This window comes from Phyllobates terribilis, unplaced genomic scaffold, assembly GCF_046119375.1.
Source record: "Phyllobates terribilis strain yellow unplaced genomic scaffold, ASM4611937v1 Scaffold_176__1_contigs__length_3987557, whole genome shotgun sequence".
NCBI classification, from domain to species: domain Eukaryota; kingdom Metazoa; phylum Chordata; class Amphibia; order Anura; family Dendrobatidae; genus Phyllobates; species Phyllobates terribilis.
In genome coordinates, this window is record NW_027362936.1 from 2,651,992 (window position 1) to 2,672,453 (window position 20,462).

Genomic DNA, 20,462 nt, shown 5'->3' on the forward strand with positions numbered 1-20,462 from the left:
GATACATTGCAATCCTGTAGCCCTGGAAACTGTAAATGGTTAAAAAGCCAGATTAGATCTGGACTGCACATGGACGACAAGTGAGAAAAGAATTCTCCCACTTTTCTGGATGAAACTCTGAATGATATTTTATCTGCTTGTGTGAACAGGCCCTTAGAGGTCTCGACAAGACGGAGGAGCTGATCCAGAGTGTCCAGGTAAAGCTAGCAGTCCAGGTAATGGCGGATACGGAGGCAACCATCCACATCGTGCTCCATGCCCTTCTAATCTGACCTCCGTGACAGTGATGCTCAGTGTAAAGCCTGAGCTCAGGAGATGTGGGCTCGGACCCTGTTCAGACACACTGGAACTGATCAATCTCCATTCAACATTATGAACGTAAACCTGGAGCACTGGCCCCACTCAAATATATTGTATTATGGTCAAATCATTCCCTTTAGGAGCTGAGTGCTGTGTAATAGAGGAGGATAAGGCCCCCGTATACAGCCATCTATTCTCTAATAGGCGAGAGGGAAGAGACGTCATCTCCTCCTTTCTGATAATGTCCCCTGTATCCTGGTGACAGTGATTGTGCCATCCCAGCAGGTGACACTAGAGCTGCTCCCCGCTCTTAGGCTATGTGCCCATGTAAAACCGTCTGCCATGCCAAGCAATGTGAATTGGGATGTGCTGTGCACATGATGCGCTAATTAGCGCGCCGAATTCACATTGCGTTGCAAAACGCAGCATGACCATTTCTACCGCGATTACGTGTCCATTGAAAAGCAGCAAACCCGTGTGGCACCCAGGATGAAGAAGAGACTACAACTCCTTTTCATCCCGGCTACCAAGCGGTGAAAAAAAGAAATAAATAAGTTAAAAATAAATAAACCTGTATACTCATCTCTCCGGTCTGCTCCCGGCGGCGTTCTCTCTCCTCGGCGTCCAGCGGTGTACTGGCAGGACCTGCAGTGACGTCATCTAGTCAGCTGATGGTCACGCGACCGCTGATGTCAGAGGTCAGGTGATGGTCGCGTGACCATCAGCTGACTAAATGACGTCACTGCAGGTCCTGCCAGTATACCGCGGGACGCTGAAGAGAGAGAACGCTGCCGGGAGGAGACCGGAGAGGTGAGTATACAGGGTTTTTTTATTTTTAACTTTTTAATTCTTTTTTTTTACTATAGATGCAGCATTTAAAGCATCTAAGTTGGTCACACAATATAAATCCATGCCGGTTGCATGGATTTATATTGTGTGACCAACTTGTCAAGCACTTTTCCAAGTGATGCTCAAAATCACTTGGAAAAGTGCTTGAAAAAACGCTGAAAAAATGCTGAAAAAACACTTCTCTCTGGCAGAAAAAATGCATGTAAGTCTGCATGCGTTTTTTTCTGCCAGAGAGAGGCAAAAACGCTCTGCATCAAATCTGCTCCGTGGGCACATAGCCTTAGCGTGTATGTGCTGTACTTATCATTCAGGACTGTGCAAAGACCTGCCTGTGACCAAAAGAACAACAAGGCTGTGTGCACACGCTGCAGATTTGGTGCGTTTTTCAATGGAACAGGCTGCCACGAGAGGTGGTGAATTCTCCTTCAATGGAAGTCTTCAAACAGAGGCTGGACAGACATTTGTCTGAGATGGTTTAGTGAATCCTGCATTGAGCAGGGGTTGGACACTAGGACCCTGGAGGTTCCTCCAATTCTAATGTTCTAGGATTCTATGGATAAACACCAGCTGCAATCTTCCATGGAGAAGTAACTGTGGTTTCAGGAGAACTTGCAGCAGAAGGTCTGTGCCTTCCGCTAGCTCCTCCCCCTTCCGCTAGCTCCTCCCCTTCTGCTAGCTCCTCCCCCTTCCTTCTTTAAGATGCTGAGAGAGTTCAATATATAAATTGTAAGTTTGCGAGCAGGGCCCTCACTCCTCCTGTAACGGATAAAATGTCTTACATTGTATTGTTTTTATTGTCTGTACAGGTCCTTACTTAATTGGAAAGTGCTGCAGAATATGTTGGTGCTATGGTAGAATAATCATTTTTATTTATATGTGCAGAGATGTTTCAGTTTTCACATTCACCACATGAGGGCAGCAGAGTACTATGCACAGAATAAGGTCAGACATAACAGTACCTGCATATTACATGTGCTGACTAATGAAAGATACTGCCACTTGCACTGGTATGGCTGACATCAGTCTGTACGTGCGCCCGATAATGTCTGTGAGGGCGTATCTGTGCCCTGTTCCTCAGTCTCCTCTCGCTCTCCCTCTGAGCGCTGGTAAATAGGTGATGGTATCAGGGGGAACAATGTCTACCTAGAACTGCACCCTTGGTCTGGGCCAACTACGCCATCTTGTGGTAAGGGACAGTACCAATTAGTGAAGCGCTGCTAAGGGGCCATGTGTTTCTGAGTCGGGTCTCACAGTCTGGGGCCCATTCGTAACAGGACAATGGCAGACAAGGTCCTCTGGTCTCCCACCTCAGCTCAAGTGAGGCCGCAACTCTGAGCATCGCGTAGGCCATGCTAATGGAGCACAGCCAAACTCATCTGAAAATGGCCCATAAGCTTCTTGTAAACAAGAGGAGTCACACTGATGGCCCTCCATGCCGGCATGAGCCCTCTGTGCAGCTCGGAGACCCTTGGACACATACGCACCCAATGGCTGCCAGACATGCCCCCCTACACAGCACTTATTTTGTAAAGCATTCTGACTTTGCAGCGTTTTCCCACAACACTATATCAGCGCTGGTCCCAGGTGTTGGCAGCTCCATTCTCACATAGGTGGCACTGGCAGAAGGAGATCCTGGACCAATGCAAATATGACAACTTTTCCATACTATTATGCTCTAGTTAATAAAAAAAGGTAAGTTTCATCCATTTTTACTTTTAAACATAATAAAGCAACTTTTTCTTCTCAAGTTGGAGAAATAATGTTTCCTATAATGTCTCCAATTCCATTCCCAGCAGTTCTGCGCTCTCCAGCGCTTCTTTGCGCCTCCCCAGACGTAGTAAGCCGCGCGCCTGACTTTCCTGGACGTCGCTCCTCATTGCGGTGTTTGCCAGCGGTATAAGTGCAGAGCAGTCGCTGGACACATTAAACGCCTTCTGAAAGGGAAGAAAGAGAACGGCCATTATCCTTCCTAAAAGAAAGGGATGGTGGCAGAAGTCTTTTCAGATGGTTTAGCAAAGTCTTTTGGATTTATGGGCAAAGTCTTTCCTACAAAACTGCAGAACTGATTTCTTGCAATTCTGCGAGTCTGATCATTCTATAAGAAAATCAACTAAGTGACAAATATATTGTTTTATTATAGTTCTGTGAGTACAAATCATTCCATAACCTTGGGTTCACCCTGGTATTACACACAAAGCTAATGGTTGGCTGCTGTAAGGGGTTGTGGGGTCAGTGTGTAACTGCAGACTTATAAACCCTCCAGCGCAGAGACTGTGCACTGTGCGGAGTCGCTGGTTTCTGACCCGGGGACGGCGGGGATATATGCATTATACATACTCCCGGGCAGAACCCGACTAGTGGGCGCAGCTCCGCTCCAGAGGGGACTTGTACACACCAGTCTTCTGATTTGGAAGTGACAGTCAGTTTTTTGCTCTTTGTATATGGTCTCTCTGACCGAGCGCTCCACCCTCCAGCCTGTGGCGGATTTAATTGCAGCAGGATCCTAGCTACCCATAAATGCAGGCTTTAGCCTAGCAGAGGATTCACATTACATCAGTTCCCAGCAAACCGGAAAGTGCCTTGTCGTTGGCTGCTGGGTTTGCATGAATTGGCCAAATTATGTGCTAAACATCTCCATTTTTTCTTATTATCTAAAGCAGTAATGACATTCAAATTCCATGTATTTCATGTTTCCATGCTTTAGCACTACAGAGTGCTACTTTGTCTTTATATCATGTGGCTTCTGCCACAGAAACAGCACGGCCATGCCAGCCACACATCTCCTGGATGCTCACTATGGTTATAGTGATATACTGTACTGCTGCTCCCAGGGCTGCCATTGCTGGCCCTACACTGGAGTCTCTGGGCAATGGGGGGCCAGTGAAGGGATTGACAGAGAGGAGAGGCGGGGGACACGCGGATTAGTCGGGCAGCAGAGTTTAGGATGGATTGGAGGTGTGCGAGTGGTAGAAGGGAGGCCACAGAGCAAGAGGTTGCAGTAGTCAAGGCAGGAGATGATGAGGGCGTGCACTAGTGTTTTTGCAGATTCGTGGTTGAGGAATGTGCGGATCCGGGAGATATTTTTTGAGTTGGAGTCGGAAGGAAGTGGAAAGGGCTTGGATATGTGGCTTAAAGGAGAGGTTAGAGTCCAGGGTTACCCTGAGGCAGCGGGCTTGCGGGACTAGGGAGATTGGGCAGCCATTGACTTTAATGGATAGGTCAGTTGGGGGGGGTTGAGTGAGACGGTGGAAAAATGATGAATTCAGTTTTGTCTAAGTTAAGTTTTAGAAACCTGTCAGAGAAGAAGGATAAAATAGCGGACAGACATTGTGGGATTTTGGTTAGTAGGGAGGAGAAATCGGATCCAGAGAGGTAGATCTGTGTGTCATCAGCATAGAGGTGATACTGAAAGCCATGTGACCCTATGAGCTGTCCCAGGCCGATGGTGTAGACGGAGAAGAGCAGGGGTCCTAGGACTGAACCTTGGGGGACACTGACAGATAGGGGGCGAGATAAGGAGGTGGTGTGTGAGTGGCAGACACTGAATGTCCGGTCAGTTAGGTATGAAGAGATCCAAGATTGGGCCAAGTCCGTGATGCCAAGAGATGAGAGTCTGTAGTAAGAGGGAATGGTCGACTGTGTCAAAGGCAGATGACAGGTCCAGGAGGAGGAGGACAGAGTAGTGTTGCTTGGATTTGGCAGTTAGTAGGTTGTTGGTGACTTAAGTCAGGGAAGTTTCAGTGGAGTGGTGCGGTCGGAAGCCAGATTGGAGGTGGTCAAAGAGGAGAGGTGGGAGGACAGTTCAGAATGGACGTGTTGTTCCAGTAGTTTTGAGGCATAGGGGAGAAGTGATATGCGGCGATAGCTAGACAGAGAGGATGGGTCAAGGGATGGCTTTTTGAGGATGGGTGTGATCGAGGCATGTTTGAAGCATGAGGGGAAGACACCAGTTGTTAGTGACAGGTTGAAAAGGTGGGTTAGGGTTGGGATGAGAATAGTGTTAAGGTTAGGGATGAGGTGGGACGGGACTGGGTCAAGTTTGCAGGTGGTGAGGTGTGATTTGGAGAGTAAAGAGGAGAGTTGATTGTCTGTAATGGTGGAGAAGCTGGTTTTGGAGGAGGATGGTTGAGTAGGTGTGAGGAGGGGCTGTGGGGACTTTAGTCAAAAGATTTGTCTGATGGTGTCAACCTTCTGCTTGAAGAATGTGGCAAAGTCTTCGGCTGAGATGAGAGGAGATGAAGGAGGCGCTGGGGGACGGAGGAGAGAACTGAAAGTTTTGAATAGCTGTTTAGGGTTGTGAGACAGGGATGATATGAGAGATGAGAAGTATGTTTGTTTTGCTGCAGTAAGTGTGGACTTGAAGGTAGTGAGGGACTGTTAGAATGCAATGAAGTGCTCGTTGGAGTGGGACCTTTTCCATTTTCACTCAGCAACCCTGGAGGCCCTTCGCAGTTCTTTAGTCAGGTTGGTGTGCCAGGGTGGCCGGTTGAAAGGGTCGAGCTGTGATAAGTGTGAGGGGGCGACCGATTTGAGAGCTGCAGCTATTGAGGTGTTATATAAAGTGGCAGCAGCATTTGCATTGTGTAATGAACTTATGCCTGTGAGAGGGAGAAGGGATTCAGAGATTGAGTGTAGGTCAAGGTGTTTGAGATTTCTGTGAGGGTGTGCAAGTTTGTGGAGTGTGGCTTGTGTACCTGGAGAGGAGAGGTAAGAGAATGTAAGTTGTGGTCAGAAAGAGGGAGAGGTGAGCTTGAGAGGTTAGATAGGGAACAGAGGAGGGTGAAGATGAGGTCCAGTGTGTGGCCATCTTTGTGAGTGGGGGCTGAAGACCATTGAGCAAGGCTGAAGGAGGAAGTGAGGAATAGAAGCTTCGAGACAGATGAGTGGGAAGTGTCAATGGGGATGTTGAAGTCACCCATGATGATAGTGGGGATGTCATCGGAAAGGAAATTAAGCAGCCAGGTGTTGAAGTGGTCAAAGAAGGTGGTGGCTAGTCCTGGGGAGCAGTAAACGACGGCCAGTTGGAGGGGGGAGTAGATGAGCACACAGCGTACTTCAAAGGAGGGGAGAGTAATGGAGGGTGGCAGTGGGATATGGGTGAAGGAGCAGTTGCCTGACAGGAGAAAACCTACTCCTCCACCATGCTTGAAATTGGAGCGGGGTGTGTGAGAAAGATGGAATCCACCGTACGAAAGTGCAGCTGGGGACGCCGTGTCAGAGGTGGTGAGCCAGGTATCGGTGATGCCGATGAAGGAGAGTTTGTTAGTAATGAAAAGCTCATGGATGTAGGAAAGTTTGTTGCACACGGAGCGAGCATTGCATAGAGCTCCTGTTAGTGGGACTGGGGAGGCGGGGGCTGGGCGGATGGGAATAAGGTTAAAAGGGTTGCGAGAGTTTGTGACAGATCGTGGATAGGAGGTGGAAGTGACTATATGACAGAAATACCCAACAGTGACAGCATTCTAAAAACTGCACCCCTCAAGGTGCTCAAAACAGCATTCAAGAAGTTTATTAACCCTTCAGGTGCTTCACAGGAATTTTTGGAATATGGAAGAAAAAAATGAACATTTAACATTTTTCACAAAAATGATCTTTTAGCCCCAAATTTTTTATTTTCACAAGGGTAAGAGGAGAAAATGGACCCCAAAACTTGTTGTGCAATTTCTCCAGAGTACGCCGATACCTGATATGTGGGGAAAAACCACTGTTTGCGCGCACGGCAGGGTTCAGAAGGGAAGGAGCACTGTGTGACTTTTTGAACGCAAAATTGGCTGGAATCGAGAGCGGACGCCATGTCGCATTTGGAGTGCCCCTGATGCACCTAAACAGTGGACATCCCCCACAAGTGACCCCATTTTGGAAACTAGACCCCCCCAAGGATTTTATCAAGGGGTTGTTGTAGATTGGCTCACTTGGTTGCATATAGTGGTACACAGGAACATTGTCTATTTAAATCTTCTGCTGGGTTTATTAAGAATGCTGCATAAACCACAGCACAGATAGCAAAAACAAACACGGCCTTCCTGGCCTAACAGGAAAAACAAAACATAATGTATGGCACAGTCCTTGTTGCTACGAGTAACCACCAGCTTCAGGAACAAACAACTCAAGGTTTGTCTTTCCTTCACATGACAAAACAGCTCAGAGCTTTCACCTCCAAACCCACCCTACACACAAATGCTCTAAAAGGCTGGGATTTTATCCTCTGACCTCCTTCCTTTCTACAGGTGTTTAACCACCTTAGAACTAAAGATGGCTGAGTAACCCCTTCGTGTGCTGGAACCTTTTTCCTATATTTAATTACTGGAGCTCCTAATCTCAGTGCTACACATCTTCCCTCCAGTACTTTGCCAGTGACTTTGTCACAGGGTATAGTGAACATTTTGAACGCAGAGGTACGACACAGAACACAGAGTTTGATAACATTATGTCATCATATTGAATATGTTGTCATTAGTCTTAAGCGCAAGTGCTCGCTACTTGAGTTTGCATCAGGTACTCAGGTATGAAACAAGTATCGCGGGGGCTCGAGTGACATGCTCAAGTCCCCGCCTCGCATGTTTCACGGTTTCTAGATACTCAAAAAAACAACAAAAAACAACATGCAGGGATTGCCGATGCATAGCAGGCAATCCCCATGTGTTTTTTTCTTTTGGCTGTATAACAGCCGTGAAACATATGGGGCAGAGACTCGAGCATGTCACTTGAGCACCTGCGATACTCAGTGCATACCCGGCACCCGATGCATACTCAAGTAGCGAGCACTTGCGCTCAAGACTAGTCACCATATCGTCATCATTTTTTTTTTCTTTACTTTTGAAAAAATCCCAACCTCAACACAACCCTAACCCTAAAACAACCCTAAGGCCAGGGCCCCATTATCAGTATTGGGTCAGTATTTGGTCAGTATTGTTTCTCAGGAGTGGGAGACAAAACCAGGAGAGGAACAATCAGAGAAAGAGAATAATAGAAACAAGTCACCAACTCTGCATTTATCACCCACTCCTGGTTTTGGTTCCCACTCCTGAGAAAAAATACTGAGCGAATACTGATAATGAGGCCGTGGTCTAACCGTAACTCTAATGCTAGAGCTTATTTTCTACGCTGTTCCTCGTGTGGTATAAGTGATTAGACGACTTTATTCTTCGGGTTGGTGCGATTACAACGATACCAGATTCATATTCATAAAAGACACTTTTTTTGTAAAGACTAGTTTTTGCATCCCCATATTTTGATAGCTATAATTTTTCCATATTTCGGTCGAGAGAGTCATGTCAGGGCTTGTTTTTTGCGGGACAAGTTGACGGTTTTATTGGTATCATTTTCGGGCACGTGACATTTTTTGATCGCTTTCTACTCCTATTTTTGGGAGGCAGAAGAAACAAAAATCAACAATTCAGGAATTGTTTTTTTACGCTGTTCCATGTGTGGTAAAATTGATAAGGCAGCTTTATTCTTCGGGTCAGTACATTTACTGCTATACTACATCTATATAGTTTTTTTATGTGTTGGCGCTTTTACACAATAAAAATACATCTGAATTGATGATATTTCGCCAACGAGGAATTGGTCTTCACATTCCAGGTTATGTTCATCATACTTATCTGAATAAATACCAGTGACAGGCTGCTGTATATTAATACAAGAGCTTTTTTGATGTAGAGGTTTTTAAAATTAGTGGCTCCTCTCAATCCTTATATATTTATTATTGTTTTAAATAAATTATATACACATTTCTTATTGTTCATATATGCACTGTAGCACTTTCATTAGCGTATGGAAAGTATGATCAATTGTTATTCACTTTGTGTCGTTTACTTTTAGTTCACAATCATATAAAGTACAGACCAAAAGTTTGGACACACCTTCTCATTTAAAGATTTTTCTGTATTTTCATGACTATGAAAATTGTACATTCACACTGAAGACATCAAAACTATGAATTAACACATGTGGAATTATATACTTAAGAAAAAAGTGTGAAACAACTGAAAATATGTCTTATATTCTAGGTTCTTCAAAGTAGCCACCTTTTGCTTTGATGACTGCTTTGCACACTCTTGGCATTCTCTTGATGAGCTTCATCTTTTGGTCTGTACTGTATATCTATAGTAAATCTAGCAGTAATACCATTCAGGGGATATAGATATACATGTATACACTGGTTTTGTGAATAACTTTTTGTGCAGCACCACAGCAGCAGGTATACAGGTATCTAATGATAGTGTTACAGTGATATTATAGCTGGGCCTTAACGGGAATCTGTCAGCAGGTTTTTGCTATGTAATCTGACAGCAGCATGATGTAGGGACAGAGACCCTGATTCCAGCGATGTGCCACTTACTGGGTGCAGCAATTGTGATAGAATCACACTTTTCTCTGTAGCAGAGCTCAGATGTTGAGCCCTGTATAACCCTGAACACTCCATTGATTGGCAGCTTTCTATGTACACTGTATATTGACAGAAAGCCGCTAACCAGTGATGGCGGTGTGGTTGGACTAGGAGACACGAGACACCTAGTCTTGTAGTGACAACGTCCTGCTGATAAAATACTGATTGTATTAAAACAGCAAAACACACCCAGTAATTGACACATCACTGGAATCAGACTCTCTACCCTTAACCTGCTGAAAGATTAAGAATAACTGGTTCCCGAGAAGCATCGAAAATCTACTTCACAGTCAGGATCCAGCACCCGCTCAATAGTGCACATTTTCATCAGGCAGGTGTCGTCAGGGCACCTACGAGATCTGCAGCAGTCGTACAGCTGTATTACACAGTCCCGCTGCTGGAGGAGCTATTCCTGATCCTGGCAGGTTAACCCCTTATACCCCACCGTCAGTAGCAACCACAGCATCTAGATGGTTTGGACAGAAGGAGAGGGAGATACGATTACAGTGCAGATGAGTTTCTATAGAAGTTGGGGTCCTAACAGTGACCCCCATGACTGACATCTTACTGCTCCTATTAGACCTTGACTGAAGAAAGGTCTATTAGGACACTGGTCAAAGTAATGTCACCTGCTCTGCAGCTATTAGAAATACCTAGGTCTGATTACTTTCCCATTTGCAAAATGTGATTTTGCGCTGCACCTACAGCAGCACTGTTTCACCATCATCATCAGTGACAGGACCTCCAGCCTTTCCTGAGATTGATCAGTGGAGGAAGAAGCTTTCAGTTCCTTGTTCCACCATTCAGTTCACCCGTATGTCTCTGCTAACAGCTGATTGGACTGGTTAGTGCCACCAGCTGTGACATGCCACTGCCGCCTTGCACTGTGTGCAGGCACAGGAGGCTGAAGGAGGAGGGTCTGGCAGAAACTGGGTGTGGTGTTAGTTGTGACTTCATGACTAGTCTCCGAACAGAACACGAAAAGACTAGTCAGGATGTGACCAGGTCCTCCAAAATCAGGAGTGAGGCTGGTCACATGCTGAAGTATAGTATGTAGGCAACGGGGCAGAATGCTGACAGTGAGTATATTACAAGGGGGCAGCATTCTGCAACTTAGACACATATTGAAAAGTATAAAAGCTCGGACAACCCCTTTAAAGAGGTATTCCTATTTTGGTAACACACACCATACACTTTTTGCACATAATGGTCCTAAGCCCAGAAGTAGCAGAATTCTCTACACTTGTCTCCATTAGTAGCAATGATATCACTCGATGCCTCGTAGACCTCCAGCTGAGAAATTGTCATTTCTCATTACACAAAACTTCATTTATGGACATCTATGGTGATTTCTTTGCCTGTGTGGATTGGATGGGCTGTTACCGACATCTGGTGAGAATTTCATGGCAATAGCACCTTTAGAAATATATTTACTGATGACAGCTTCTCTCAGAAGAAAAGGATTGGGCATGCTGCTATCCAATATGCCTGATCTTTCCTTCCCAGACCTGAAGAAAGACCATACATGTTAGGTGGTGAATATGAGCAGGCTTGGTCCACATCCACCCAGTGAGTGTGAGCATTGTTACCGGGAGTTCACACTAATAAATCCCTTGTGCATTTGCAATGTGATCTACGAGCAGAGATTCATGGCTGACCCTATGATTCCCGCTGCAGGTTTAGGCTCTGTGCACACAGCGCCTTTATCAGGCCGGTACGCTCCACAACCCGTCTGAAGAACAACCACCCAATAAATAGATAGAATGACCATATACCCTGCAATGTAATCCGCCTCGCTGTGCACATGGTCAGTCCTTTAACCGTTTCACGTTTATGAAGAGGCCACACGGTTAGAAGTGACCGCTCCGTTCTCCAGGCGGTTTCTGCTCGGAGTTCTCCCTGTCTCGGTTTCTGCAGCTTCTTCCTGTAGTAAAGCTGAGCGGGTCGCCGGCATCTACAAGACGTGGTGCGCACAGACCCTTATACTTATATCCAGAACACTGAGGACCACGGGAGCATTTTTCTTGCACACGTGAAGATCACGGAGGTGTGAATGAGACCCCACTCGTATCCAAGGTGCGGAGCTCCGAACAGTCATCGTTTCTGGGGCGTCACCGGCAGGAGATCACAGTGGATCCGGAGATCTCCAGCATTTCTCCATCTTTATGTCTCACTATATTGTGGCTGATATCAGCGACTCCACCCTTATAAATGTACAGAGGCCACAGGTGCAACACACCTGACCCCCTGACCACAACACCCCGGACCCCCTGACCACCAGGGCACAACACCCCGGACCCCCTGACCACCAGGCGGTCACTATGGGGGCTAATGGACTATGTTACTGGCGGAGAAAAGGATTTCTATAGAATCAGTAGGAAACACCCTGAAGGTTTCTCTTTGCGGCTTTTCTCCAGGATTTTCCTCACCCGTCATTTATCGCTTCTCATTATTGCCAGAATCCCAGTGGGTGAGGACGATCCCGGACAGCGCCCTCAATAGTGAAGTGCACCGAGGAACGCTGCAGACAATCAGTAGCTATAGATCGGCTGCAGACATCACATTCTTTATGTAGGTATGGGCTGAGTGTGGGATGGAAATACTGAACAGCCCCTGCTGATCCCCCCCTAGTCCTCCATACTGCTGGTCGGGTCCCACCAGGCTTTCCCAGTACTGTTGGCATGTGACTGCTGCAGCCAATTCAGTGGCCATACCTGCTACCACCACTACTTGAATGGGAAAGGCACGAGCCAACAATGGAAGAAGAGAAGAAAGTAGCGGGGACCCGGTCAGCAGGACGGAGGAATGGAGGGGGGGGGGATATCAGCAGCATGGAGGAATGGAGGGGGTATATCAGCAGCAGCACGGAGGAATGGAGGGGGGGGTATCAACAGCACGGAGGAATGGAGGGGGGGATATCAGCAGCACGGAGGAATGGAGGGGGGATATCAGCAGCAGCACGGAGGAATGGAGGGGGGGATATCAGCAGCAGCACGGAGGAATGGAGGGGGGAATATCAGCAGCAGCACGGAGGAATGGAGGGGGGAATATCAGCAGCAGCACGGAGGAATGGAGGGGGGATATCAGCAGCAGCACGGAGGAATGAAGGGGGAGATATCAGCAGCAGCACGAAGGAATAGAGGGGGGATAGCAGCAGCACGGAGGAATGGAAGGGGGGATAGCAGCAGCACGGAGGAATGGAGGGGGGGTATCAGCAGCACGGAGGAATGGAGGGGGGATAGCAGCAGCAAGGAGGAATGGAGGGGAGGATAGCAGCAGCACGGAGGAATGGAGGGGGGATAGCAGCAGCACGGAGGAATGGAGGGGGGATAGCAGCAGCACGGAGGAATGGAGGGGGGGATAGCAGCAGCACGGAGGAATGGAGGGGGGATAGAAGCAGCACGGAGGAATGGAGGGGGGGATATCAGCAGCACGGAGGAATGGAAGGGGGATATCAGCAGGGCGGAGGACTGAGGGGAGGGAGATCAGCAGCACGGAGGACTGTGGAGGGGGGGGATCAGCAGGAGAGAAGGCGCTGGGGAATATCTCATAGCACACTGGGACCTCACCAACACTAACATTAACGGCAGAAAATACCGTTGATAAAATATTCAGTTATCAGAAAATAATATAATAACATTGATACCCATCACTGGAGTGGACGTCCTTATGTGCCACGGCCACCGGGCCAGGAGGAACAGCAGGAGGGTCCTTCACCTCCTCGTGTCTATTACTCAGGGGCTACTCACATCTTATAGGGTCACATTGTAACTCGGAATATTAGGATCACAATGGCACAGAGCGACGCTGCAGCTAATCCCTGGTATATAACGATCACAATGGCACAGAGCGACGCTGCAGCTAATCCCTGGTATATAACGATCACAATGGCATAGAGCGACGCTGCAGCTAATCCCTGGTATATAACGATCACAATGGCACATAGCGACACTGCAGCTAATCCCTGGTATATAACGATCACAATGGCACAGAGCAACGCTGCAGCTAATCCCTGGTATATAACGATCGCAATGGCACAGAGCGACGCTGCAGCTAATCCCTGGTATATAACTATCACAATGGCACAGAGCGACACTGCAGCTAATCCCTGGTATATAACGATCACAATGGCACAGAGCGACGCTGCAGATAATCCCTGGTATATAACATCACAATGGCACAGTGCGACACTGCAGCTAATCCCTGGTATATAACAATCACAATGGCACACAGCGACGCTGCAGCTAATCCCTGGTATATAACGATCACAATGGCACATAGGGATGCTGCAGCTAATCCCTGGTATATAATGATCACAATGGAACATAGCGACGCTGCAGCTAATCACTAGGACTTGGTTATAATCCGCTTCTTACAGCCAATCCCAGCTGTAGAATACTGGCAGATCAGCAGGTGATCGAGTCTCCCCGGGCACAGTGAGCGGCACAAGTCTCCCGGGCACTGGCAGCGTTATCAGGGCAGGTGCCAGTCTCACCCCATCACCCCAGACACCACACACTATGGGCATCTCCTCCTGCCAGCTTCCCTGGCACTGCTGCGCCCCCATCTGACCAGTATGTGCCCACATCACACAGGACCCATCACCTGCTGCCAGTCCCGGATGCCATCGCCTCTGCCAGCAGCAATCAGCAGCCGGAGGCTTCTCAGCCCGGGACATGGGCTGCGGGCACGGGGCTGCTACTTACCTGAGCCCGCAGCAGCGGCCGGTGATGGATGGAGGCAGCGGTCAGGCTCTCCCCGGCTCCCTGACAGGAGGGGCGGCTCACTGACAGGATCTCTCCGCGGAGTGTGGAGGAGACAAGGCGGCTGTGATCTCTGCTGCCCACAATCCCCAGCGTTATATCAGACTGCAAGAGCAGAGGAGAGCAACATTCCAGCCTGGAAAAGTCTGCCGCCACCTAGTGGCCAGCGACTGCACCCAGCAATTGTAATGGAAGCAACAGCAGAGATGCCCCTCCACCTAGTGGCCAGCGACTTCACCTGCACGCTAGTATTGGCTGCAACAGCAGAGGTGCCCCGCCATCTAGCGGCCATGTGCGGTAATGTCGGCGCTGGACTTGCAGCGGAACATGGAGGGAAGGAGTGATGTGCTCTGCTGCTTGTCTGCTGGACCTTGTAGTTCTAATGGATGGGGAGGACATTGTCCCCAGGGTGTCCTGCACATTAGTAGATGGCTGCACCAGGTCCTGGGTCACATAGTCCTATTGCTTCCTCTTTGCTTTCCAACTTTCTTATTTTTTTTATTTGCAGTGTTTGCTGTAGTTTTTATCCTTACTATTTTGGGGTCCATACTGTGAAGATCTGAGATGGTGCATTTCAATAATTACTTAGGCAGGTTAATAATAATAATGATTTTTATTTATATAGCGCCAACATATTCCGCAGCACTTTACAATTAAGCGGGGACATGTACATACAATAAGTTCAATACAAGGTAAGACAGTTTAAACTGTTACATGAGGATTGAGGTCCCTGCTCCTAAGCTTACCATCTACAAGCAACACTATTTTATTCCTTACATCCATGGTAATACAGCAATTCCAGGTAAATGTCCAAAATACAATTGTCTCAGTCCACAAGATCCCCTCCCCGGGGAGGTAATTCCACCGCCTTTGTGCCAAGCGATACTCACTATCCCCCAACTTTTGGTTGGCCCACATATTTCGTATCTCCAGCAAGTATAGTCTGTAGTCACAGTCCACGATCCTCCATATGACACATAAAACCATAGAAGCAAAGGTGCCCAGTAGCAACAGTCCTTTAAGAAAATGTATCAAATCCAGACAATGGATCCCGGATCCCACAACTGTAGCACATTTATTCAGCTCAGGTGGTAGCTGATCTCTACGCCATAAGCCATCGATTCATCCATGGTCCAGATCCTCAGACTAGATACTATCCCTTCAACGACATTCCACCAACTCTAACCATGTGGCTTCTTTTCTCCTTCACTGGGATCAGCCCTCTGAATGGACAGAACTGCTCTCACCCTCCCCCCCAAAGCTAGTGGAGGTATTTTTCTCAGGTCAAACACATCACCTGGGTCTACATGTGAGACTCCTTGTGGTGACGGCTCTGCTGGATATACTTTCAACAGTCACACAATGGGCCTATTATAATGCCTCAATAATACTGCCATACAGTGGTCAAATTAATTCCACCAAACAATCCCTAAATACCCACCATATGAAACTCTAAAGAATAGTAACACATAATTACTAAAAACGACGATACAATAACTAAATAATGGCGCCATACAGTCCATAAGAAAATAATTCCATAAAGTGGTCAAATAATTCTGTCATAAAATAATACCGTACGGTGTTCAAAATGTTACATAGACTATAAAAATAGAAGCAATTACATTAGTATGAACAGAATTGTACAGTCCATAAAATGATGACACAAAGTTTCAGAATAATAGTATCCCTAGTGACAAAAACTACTGCCATATGCTGGCCAAATAATATAGCCACACAGTTCTATGGAAAATAGTGCAATACAGTGCACAAAATAATTCTACCCCACAGTCCATAAATACAAGTCAGAAAGTCCACAAATAATAGTGCTGTACAATACTGAAATACACCGGCCAAATAACTGTGCCATAGTCCTGACATCACACTGTAAAGTTTATTGTATTCAAGTTTTAAATATTAGTACAATACAAATCATTACCTAAAAATACTGTTATACCCTGGCCGAATAATTGATAAATTAATGTCCCAAATACTGCACAAACAGCATAAAACCTCCCATATCAGTGTCAGCTCCCATACTCCGGAGGGCCCAATTCCCAACAAAATAAGCAAAATGTTGTGGACCAGGGTCCTCTCTCTGTGGAAAAGCCGCGGCGTATTATAGCACCAGGAAAGCGGATGGAAGTTTACAAAATGTAATCGGCACGCTGAAAATAAATGTCTCTGCTGATTTCATGCAGAAATTGTTTGCAATGTAGAATTAAAATCTGCATCATGTCAATGTATGTGACACATTTATGTGACGCCCCTTTAGCGTTTCCAAGCGTCTTCTGCCCATTAAACCCTAAAAGACAAACATCGTTCAAATGACATGGATAGCATCCGAGTGCTGCGCATTCTCCTTACAAAGGGGCGAGTTTTATCTGCAAATCCGATGGAAAATGGATATATCCATGTTTTATCTTTGTGGACATTGTGAACATGACCATAAATTACAGCCCCAATTCCCAAAAAGTTGGGGCTGTGTGTAAAAATGGAAAGAAAACAAGAATGCAATGATTGGGAAATCTCTTATAGCCACATTTTATTCACAACAGAACATAGATCACAGATCAGAGGGTGAACATCAGACATTTTCCATTTCATTTGAAAAACTTACCTAATGTAGAAATTGACGGCAGCAACACAACTCAAAATCAGGTCATGGTCATGTCTACCACTGTGTGGCATCTCCTCTTCTTTGTACAGCAGTCAGTAAACCTCCGGGTAGTGAGGAGACCAATAGTTGGAGTTCTGGGAGAGGAACGTATGTACCTTCATCCATCCTGGTTAGGTGTATATGCCACTCCATCCATCCCGGTCAGTATATGCCCCCCTCCATCCATCCATCCTGGTGGGTATATCCCCCCCCTCCATACTGGTGGGTATATGCCCCCCCTCCATCCATCCTGGTGGGTATATGCCCCCCTTCCATACTGGTGGGTATATGCCCCCCCTCCATCCATCCTGGTGGGTATATGCCCTTCCTCCATCCTGGTGGGTATATGCACCCTCCATCCTGGTGGGTTTATGCCTCCTCCTCCATCCTGGTGGGTTTATGCCTCCTCCTCCATCCTGGTGGGTTTATGCCCCATATATTCAATGCAAAGGAAAAAAAAACAAAACAATAAACGCTTCTACTCACCTTCCACGTTCCCACGCAGCGCTGTGTCTGTGTTGCCTGAAGATGTCAGTAGTGATAACAGCTGAGAGGCTGAGATCACCGCACGGCGCCGCCACAGATTCTCACTCGGGACGTCCACTCCCAGGCATTTCCTCCCCGGCAGCTCCTGTCATGGCACGCTCTGACTGAGCAGTGCGTGCGACGACAGGAGGAATGTACAGCTTACACTGCAGGCTCCACAAAGATGGCTGCAATCTCCTCCCATGGCTGCGACCTGGACAGCCAAGGGGGCGTGCCCAGGTCACAGCTAGAGGCAGGAGGAGCTGCCTCTAATGTTAGAGATAGGGTCGGTGACAGACTACTGTCTCTTATGGCCAGGGCTGCCGTAAATGAGGTGTGTAAGAGCGCTTCTTACACCCCCCCCCCAAATAAAAATGGCAGCCCCTAGTGGCCAATGAAAAAATAAATAAATAAAAAACTAATAAAGTGGGACAATTAATTTTGCATTAAAAATAATTGATTACAAAGTTATTAATACAAAACATAAAATGGTGGCCCCTTCCCTGTAAGAATAGCACACGGCTCTTTTCACGTCTGGTTATTTCTCTAACAGGTAGAATATGCTCCGTTATAGACCGGGGACAGGTTTACAGCTCTATTTTTTGTGGACGATTGATCTGTAAATCAGAACTGAGACCGGTCCGATTTCCATCTGATTTGTAGATAAAGATCATCTATTGAAGTCAATGAGTCTGTCAGAAAAATGGCCAGAACCAACCATGTTGCCTGTACTGCTTGTTCTCCAGGGTCTATAGGCCGGGCAAGCGAGGCTAGGAAACCTTTAGCTTTTTACTTTACATATAAAAAAATATGCCCCACTGAGGAGAAAAACTGACACACTGACCAAAATCAGATGAAAATGAGAAAAAAACACTGATTAAAACCTGACATGTGAACGGGGCCTTAGGCCTTAATCAGATGTCAGTGACTTATCGTATATGCAAAAAATGTCTGAAAGTGGTCAGTTTTATCTTCAGCGTTTCATCAGCTTTTCTTGTATGCAAAATAAATCCATAAACTGAGAAGCTTCTCCTCTGGTAACAGTGTTATCACAGACAGCACATGGATGGCAATGCCAGCTGTCAGCGATGTCATGGACCCATAGATCTGACTGGAGAATTTTCATCAACCACTAGGATAAAAAACGGACACTACGCGGTTTTCAAAAAAAAATGACATGTGGACGACTCCACAGATTATATTGTGTATGTGATCTATCCGTAACAAATATGGAGAGGACACAAACATGAAAAACAGACGTCTGAATGAGGCCAAAGATATATGTTTCCACACTGATAAGGGAGCGAGAAATATCTATTTCAGATTTGCCAATGACTCCATGGCAGAAAATTCCAGTTAACCCCTTTATCACCTCAGGTTTTTCCATTTTTGCGCTTTCATTTTTTGCTCCCCTTCTTCCCAGAGCCATAACTTTTTTATTTTTCCGTCAATATGGCGTAGTTACCAAAAATGTGTAGCTTCTATTTTATTTAAGTGGTGAAATCAAAATTCAAAGCTTGTAAAAAAAATAATAATTTTTCCGAGACCCGTAGCGTCTCCATTTTTCGTGATCTAGAGCCGGGTCAGGGGTTATTTTTTGCGCACTGAGTTGACATTTTTATTGATACCGATTTGGTGTAGATATGATGTTATGATCGCCTGTTATTACATTTTAATGCAATGTTGCGGCGACCAAAACAACTTAATTCTGGAGTTTTGTTTTTTTTCTCGTTATACAGTTTACTGATGGAAGTCATTCTTTTTATATATTGATAGATCGGGCGATTCTAAATGCGGCGATACCAAACGTGTATTTTTGATTGTTTTATTTTGAATGGAGCAAAAGGGGGGAGATTTGAACTTTTAAATATTTTTTTTTACTTTTTACATGCTTCAATAGTCTCCTTAGCAGACTAGAAGCTGTGATCTTCCGATCGCTTGTGTTACACAAATGGCCGCCTGAGGCAGCAGATGCGCAATTGAGACCTCAGTAGCCGAGATCTCAGGAGACATTTACTTGGTTTGGCTTTCTACTTCTTTATCTAACTGTATTGCCCTCTGTATCATCCAATCTGTATGGACTGCTCTGTACTCATATTGGACATCTATGCATTTAGTAGGGCTTAAGGGGATTATTGTGCTTGTTACCCATCAAATCTGTAGATGCGCTCACTAATTAGACTTTGTTTAGGGCAATTTTAAAGTATAATATTGATAACGGTCCTGCACAGTGACAAGATTATGTTACAGGATTCTGGACAAATGTACAGTGCCAGTCATTCAAGGGTTAATTCTTTGGAACACTGAGAGAGACTTTCTAGCCAGTGAAACACCAGTAATGAACACCTGTGGTAACTACAGCAACTGTGCTGATGTCATAAACACATACATCTATGATATAGAAGATGATTCCGGAACCACAGGTCATTCAGCCGTATGAAGCGCCGTACTTGATGTGTCTGGAGACCTGGAGCTTCATCACTCCATAACCTGTAAGGGAGGAAGGGGATACGGCCTAGCCAGCCAGATCAGCCATACCGCCTAGCCAGCCAGATCAGCCATACCGCCTAGCCAGCCAGATCAGCCATACCGCCTAGCCAGCCAGATCAGCCATATCGCCTAGCCAGCCAGATCAAACTAACCCTAGCGATCAATGGGGTGACAGATGTTGCAGCCAGATCTCCCTCACGTCCAGTACTAGTTGCCTTCACCTTTATGTGTACGGCCTGGAGATGTCGCATTAGACTTCTCCATATGGCGCTCGCACAGGGCACCTACTTTGACCTTCTCCATTACTGTCTGTTTTCTGATGATGTAATGTGTAACTTGTGTGACTATGTGATGTCACTGCTATCATATCTATAGTGGATGTATATTATGTCTCACTGTAAATATGATACAATGTACAAATTCTAGTACAATTTGCTGTTACTTGTTGGCACTATCCTTCTAAGCCCGAGGGATGGGCAAGTCCTCC

The 20,462-nt window shown here is 46.3% G+C and overlaps 1 long non-coding RNA gene across 1 annotated transcript in view; it reads right to left on the bottom strand.

Moving 5' to 3' along the window:
• Nucleotides 1-2,698: 2,698 nt before the first annotated feature.
• The window catches only part of LOC141212581 (uncharacterized), a 69,621-nt gene continuing 51,857 nt past the window's right edge, over nt 2,699-20,462 (bottom strand). Inside the window, exon 3 of the long non-coding RNA XR_012282305.1 lies at nt 2,699-3,083. This is a non-coding gene — a long non-coding RNA (uncharacterized lncRNA). The remainder of the gene's footprint in view (nt 3,084-20,462) is intronic.